This window comes from Suricata suricatta, chromosome X (genome assembly GCF_006229205.1).
Source record: "Suricata suricatta isolate VVHF042 chromosome X, meerkat_22Aug2017_6uvM2_HiC, whole genome shotgun sequence".
Classification (NCBI taxonomy): Eukaryota; Metazoa; Chordata; class Mammalia; order Carnivora; family Herpestidae; genus Suricata; species Suricata suricatta.
The window spans coordinates 100,625,516-100,632,704 of NC_043717.1; positions in this window are offsets into that span (position 1 = coordinate 100,625,516).

Consider the following 7,189-nt stretch of genomic DNA (forward strand, 5'->3'; position numbering starts at 1 on the left):
CTTGCAAATGGCATCTCCCCACTGTGTCTTCATGTGCGCTTCTCTCTGTCCATGTCTGCATCCCAATTTCCCCTTCTTAAAAGGATACCAGTCGTGTTAGATTCAAGCCCATCCTAATGATCTCATTGTAACTTAATTATTTCTAGGAAGTCCCTGTCTTCGAATCCAGTCACATTCTGAGGTATTGGGTGTTAGGAATTCAATATATGAATTTTGAGGGGACAAAATTTAGCCTATAACATTCACCAATATCAATAGTACATTAAATATTCACAGACTAAACACCCTAATTTAAAAGAAAACTGGGAAAACAGATTTTTTAAAAGGTACATTTACATGTTTTCTAAAAGACACATTTTACATGAGAAGACAGACAGACATAGAATGGAAGTAAATGGATAGAAAAAGATAGACATGGAAAAAATAAGGATAAGAAGGATGGAGTGGCTACATTAATATCAGATAAAATAGATCTCAATATAAAAAGTAGTGCCAGAAATAAGGAGAAATATTTCATAACAATAAAAGTGACAGTTCACTAGGAAGCTATAACTATAATAGATGACTGTGCATCTATTGACAAAGTTTCAAAATATGTAAAGGAAAAACTGACAGAAATCAGTAGGAAATAGACATTCCGGCATTTGTGGTTAGATATCTTAACACACTCATCTTCTGGATTTTGCTGGAAAAACTGAACACCCAACAGAAAAGTAATGACATGAATGTTCTGTAGAATACTCTCAACCACACTGACATCATTGATATTTACAGAACCCTGCCCAGCAGTGGCAAAATAACACATTCTTTTCAAGGGCACGTGTTATGTTAGCCAGAACAGATCATATGATCGGTTATAAAACAAGTCTAAATAACTTTAAAAAGACTGAAATAATACAGTATCTGTTCTCTTGGCACAAATAAATGATATTAGAATTCAATAATAGTATTGTAACTAGAAAAACACCATATATAGTGAAAATAAACAATTCACTTCTAAATAACACAAGAGACAAAGAAAATATCCCAAGAGAATTGAGACACTGTTTTGAAGGAGTAATGATAAAAAGACATTATATTAATCAATCTTTGTTAATTTCTGTTTCCAGAAACTTAAGTTGTTCCCATGTCTTGGCTACTGGGGATAATGCTGCAATAAACATGGGAGTGCAGATATCTTTTTGAGATAGTGATTTTATTTCCTTTGGATATATACTGAGAAGTGAGTTCCTGGATCAAATGGTAGTTCTATTTTAAAATTTTTGAGTAACCTCCATATTGTTTTCTATAATGGCTGTACCAGTTTACATTCCCACCAACAGCGCACAAGGGTTCTCTTTTCTCCACATTCGTGCCAACACGTATCATCTTTTGACTTTTTGATAATAGTCATTCTATTAGGTATACGTGATATTTGCATTTCCTTGATAATTAGAGATATTGAGCATCTTTTAATATACTTGGGAAGATAACAAAAACAGCACACTATGAAAATCAATTAAATACAAATGAAGGCTGCAATGGCAGGATCGAGGAACAAAAATATATAAAATGTACAGGAAACAAAAAGCAAATTGGCAAAAGTAATTCCTCACTAGTAATTACTTTAAATGTAGACACAATTCATTTTCTAATTCAAGGACAAGGGTTGGCAGAATGAATGCAAAAAGATCTGCCTACATGCTGACTGCATGATATTCAATTTAGACTGAAAGACACAAATAGGATGAAAGTAAATGAAATAAAAATTACACCGCATGCATATAGTAAATGAAGGAGAGAAGGGATGGTTATACTAATATCAGACAAAATGCAACTTAAATCAAAAATTGTTACAAGAGACCAAGAAGGACATTATATTTTAATAAAAGGATCAATCCATCAAGAAGACATAGCAGTTATAAGTATATACACGTGACAACAAAGCCCCAAAATATATGAAGCAAGAACGACAGAACTGAGGGGGAGAAACAGAAAATTGTACAATATGTGCAGACTTCAATACTCCATTTTCTTTTTTAAACTGTTTTTTTTTTTTAATTTTGAGAGTGTTTTATTTCCTCGAGACAGAGAGAGAAAGAGCATGAAAGCAGGGAGGGGCAGAGACAGGGAGACACAGAATCCAAAGCAGGCTCCAGGCTCTGAGCTGTCAGTACAGAGGCCAACGTGGGGCTCGAACCCACGAATGTGACATCATGACCTGAACCGAAGCCGGATGCTTAACCAGCTGTGCCACCCAGGTGCCTCTTCAATACTCCATTTTCAATAATGGACAGAACAAATCAACAGAAGATCAGTCATGGAATAGAGGATTTGAACAGGATCATAAACCAATTATACCTAATTGAAATATGCAGAACATTCCACCCAACAAGAACAGAATACACATTTTTCTCAAGTGCACACAGAACATTTCCCAGGATAGACTATTTTTGGTTATAAAATCCAAACAGATTTTAACGGATTGAGATCATACGAACTATCCTTTCAATAGCATATGGAAAACTGAAAAATTTAGGCATGTACAGAAATTAGGCAACACATCCTTTAAAAAACCAATGAGTCAAAGAAGAAATCACAAGAGACACTAGAAAATACTTTGAGACAAATGAAAATGAAAATCCAATATACCAAAATGTATGAGTTACTGAGAAAGCAGCACTCAAAGGGAAACTTACAGCTATAAATGCATAAATTCAACCTCACTTTACTCCTTAAGAGACCAAAAAAAAAAAAAAAAAAAAAGGAAGAGCAAACTAAACCCAAAAATGGCCGAAGGAAGAAAATAATAAAGATTAGAGATTAATGGGACAGAGAACAGAAACACAATAGAGAAAATTAATTAAACCAAAAGTTTGTTCATGGAAAAGATTAACAAAATTGACAAATCATTATCAAGATTGTCTAAGAGAAAAGGGATGACTTAAAATCCTAAAAACACACAACTTACCAAAATTGACTCAAGAAGAAAAAGAAAATGTGAAGAGATGTATAATATATAGATATTGGATCAGTAATCAAAGAGCACACAAGGAAAGCCCAGGACCAGATGGTTTTACTAATGAGTATTCTACAAGATTTTTAAGTATTAACACAAATATTTCTCAAACTCTTCCAAAAAGTAGAAATGAATACTTAACTCATTCTTTTTTTTTCCAAAATAGTACATTTTATTTAACATTAGACAACACATTCCAAAATTTGTCTCAGTTGTGGTATGCAGATGGCTTTAGATGGCTTTTGGTGGTCATCCATGCTGAGCAAGATTTTTCAATCTTCAAAACACTCAAAGCTCAAAGATTATGCCTTTCACATCAGGCCACAAGTCAAAGTGTATCTTCCCATTTATCACAGCATTTAACATATATCTCCTTTTAGGTAAAAGGGTAGAGATGAAGTCATTTCCTTTACAAATAGATGAGTTCACAATTTAATTTATACCATAAAAATCAGATTATGATAGCATTGTTTTTTTATATTTTGTCAGTAGTGGTAGTCTTACTTGTCTAATTCTTCTCATTGGCCTGGAATCTCTCTTCACATTTTCTCTATAGAGCCTATGTCTTTTTTCCCCCTCACCAGCCTGATGCTTTCCTTTTCTCATCAGCCTAGAGTTTCTAAGGAAAAAGGAAGACTGAAATACAATGTTACCTATATGTCCATCTCAAGTGGAATGGAGGTGAAGAGAAATGGAAATTCAAAAAACAAACACTCAATAAATGGCTCAAAAGTTTGATAAAAATTGGCTTAAGACTGGCTCAGGCATAATATTGCAAATCCTTTAGATTCATTTAGATTCCTTTAGATTCGAATCCTTTAGATACATTTCCTTAAAGTAATAGCAACATCAAAAAGGGCATCTTGAAGGAAGTGGGCTCGAATGGAAACATGAGAACTGACAAGGGAGAATGGAAAATGTCCAAGAGTAGGGAGGGCAGCAATGAAAAAAAACCTAGGGTTTAGTATTCTCATCTTGGGATTTCCTTTGGTCTTGGGGCTTCTATCCTTTCTGGATTCTGGGTCATGGTCTTCCCGCTTCCCACCCCATTTAGGCTTGAGGTGTCTTTCTCTCTTGGGCCTTCTATCTATCTAAAGTGGCTGGAGTCCTGGGTCTTTATGTGTGTTTGGGGCCTTCCATCCTTGGATCTTAGATCTTCAAGCTAATGTTTTTATCTCAGGTCTTGGACCTTGTGTCTTAGGTCTCAGGACTTTTATGGGTTCTGGCTCTTAGTCTCCCACATTACCCTCATAGAAAAGCCAGACCAACAAATCACAGTAAAAACAAACAAACAAAAACCACTAGAGGCCAATATCTCTTATGAATATAGATACAAATTCCCTCAACAAAATACTAGCAAACCAAATCCAGCAGCATATCAAAAGGATTATACAACATGTCAAACTACGGTTTATCATGAGAATGAAAGTGATGTATTTCATATTTTAAAATATGGAAATCATTCAATTCAATAAGCCATGTCAATTGAATAAGTGAAAAAATGCATGGTCATCTCAACCGATACAGAGAAAGAATTTTACCAATTTGAACCTTCTTTCAAAACATAAATACTCAGCAAATTAAGAATAAAAGGGAACTTTCTCACCATGATAAAGGCATGGTGGAGAACTCACATATAATGTCAGACTCAAGAGTGAAGGACTGAAAGTATTCCCCCTATGATCAGTGCAAAGGACACCAGCTTTCACTACTGGTATTCAGCACTCTATCGGTAGTTCTAGCTAGAGAAATTAGGCAAGGAACAGAAAGTCATCCAAACTGGAAAGGAAGTCATCCAAACTAGCTCTGTCCACAGATAACATGATCATATGCAGACAATCCTTTAAGCTTCATTCACAAAAAATTTAGAGCAAATAAACAGTGTAGCAGAACTGAGGGTCCATAATCAATACTCCAGCATCAGTTGAGAGGGGATGAGAAATGACTGCTAAATGAGCACTGGGTTTTATTTTGAGGTGATGAGAATGTTCTAGAACTAAATAGTAGTGATGATTGTACAACATCCTAAACCTATCAGATATCACTGAATTGTACACTCTAAAATGGTTAAAATTTTATGTTATGTGCATGTTACCAGAATAAAATCAAAGCCAATTCTTGCAAGCCCTGGACCTAATGATACCAATCAGGTAGGGATATTTTAATGATTCAAGATAGTATATAGACATATTACTAGCTTGATCATTAACAAATATTTAGTAAGTAGCTCTGCTGGCTGGTGGTGGTAACGATGCTGGCATCATTATAAAAATGGCTTTACTAAAAAAAAAAAAAAAAGTAACAAATAAAAATCTGGCTTTACCGGCAATTCTTAAAGCTTTGGCCTGGTCAACTAAAACACAAACTACTTAGGGTGTATAATACCTTCATTGATTTCCTGAGCAGAAATTTATATTTTTCCCAGTTTAAATTGAGAGAAAATTAATATTCTGTGTATTCTTAAAATATCACTGGAGAGCATGATTATTAATACATCATACAATATGGTATGGCTGTTTTGCCTTTTTAATTGAGAGGAATATATTTCACAAAGAACAAAATCAGTAAATAAGTTAGATATATGCCTTATGATACCTTTAAAATGATAATTTTCAAGCTCTGAAAAGTTATAAAACTAAAATTTATGATCCATGATGGTCCTGATTATGATATGCAAAGTTATATGCCATTAGCTCTGGAGATTTTTTTTTAAATCTCAAGGCTTCAAATGGACACTATTTCAGTATACATCCAAAGTCTTTCAGTTTCCTGGAAGCACTGTTGAAATATTTGAGTGCAAACAATATGTCAGGCACTACAATGTCCTAAGTGCTGAAGATATACCACTGAACAAAAAGAGACCTGTTTATACAGTCTACTAAACAAGATAGACATTGAATGAGATGTTCCCAAATGTATATAATTGCAGCACTGATGAGTGCTATGAAGGAACATTACAAGTGCTAGGAAGGATATGAATTAACCAGGGAGGTCTAACTGGGCTTTCTGGGTAAAATGGTTACTAAGATTCAAACTTAAAAATGAATACAAAACTTAGTACAAAACAATTTGTAACTACTGGTTAAACTGAACTGTTAGATTATATAGGTAGTCCTATGACTTTGATAGTTGTAGAGACATATTAAAACTATAAATAAGAACCAAATGGAACTTCCAGATGTGAAAAACAATACGTGAAATTAAAACATAAGCTAGATGGCATTAATAATGAACTAGAAACTGCAGAAATAAAAATCAGTAAAACAGCATAGCAATAGAAACTATACAAACTAAGACACAGAGAAGAAAAGAAAGATGAAAAACTGAACAGAGACATATGCATTAGGGCCCATTTCAAGTCTGATGATACATGTTTCTTTGGAATCCCAGAAAAGAAAAAGAGAGAAATTTACATGAAAAAGTATTTGAAGTGGGTGATCAAACCTGGTTAAAGAATTTTAACTCTGCCACTAGCTGAATAAGTTATCATTTTGAGGTAATGAAACTGATTTACTTGTGTAAAGACTGACTTAATAGGAATTTTCACAAAGCAGCTTTGTATCTTTGTTCAAACTACCCTATGATACAGAAAATGCACTACTAGTTATTTACCCAGAGTACAACAGCACTGATTTGAAGGGATACCTGCACCCCGATGTTCATAGCAGCATTATCACAATAGCCAAATTATGGAAAGAGCACAAATATCCATTGACTGATGAATGGATAATGAAGATATGGTATATATATATATATATATATATATATATATATATATATATATATTACTTGGCAGTCAAGAAGAATGAAATCTTGCCATTTACAACAACATGGATGGACGTAGAGAGTATTATGCTAAGCGAAATAAGTCAGTCAGAGAAAGACAAATAACCATATGATTTCATTCATATTTTAAGTGAATTAAAGACATAACAGAGAAGAGCATAGGAGCAAAAAAGAGAGAGGCGAACCATAAAACAGACTCTTAACTATAGAGAACCAACTGAGAGCTGCTGGAGGGCAGGTGAGTGGGAGGATGGGCTAAATGGGTGATGGGCATTAAGGAGGGCATTTGTGATGAGCACTGGGTATTGTATCTAAGTGATAAATCACTGGGTTCTACTTTTGAAACTAGTATTACACTATATGTTAACTAACTGGAATTTTAATAAAAACTTGACACAAACAAAC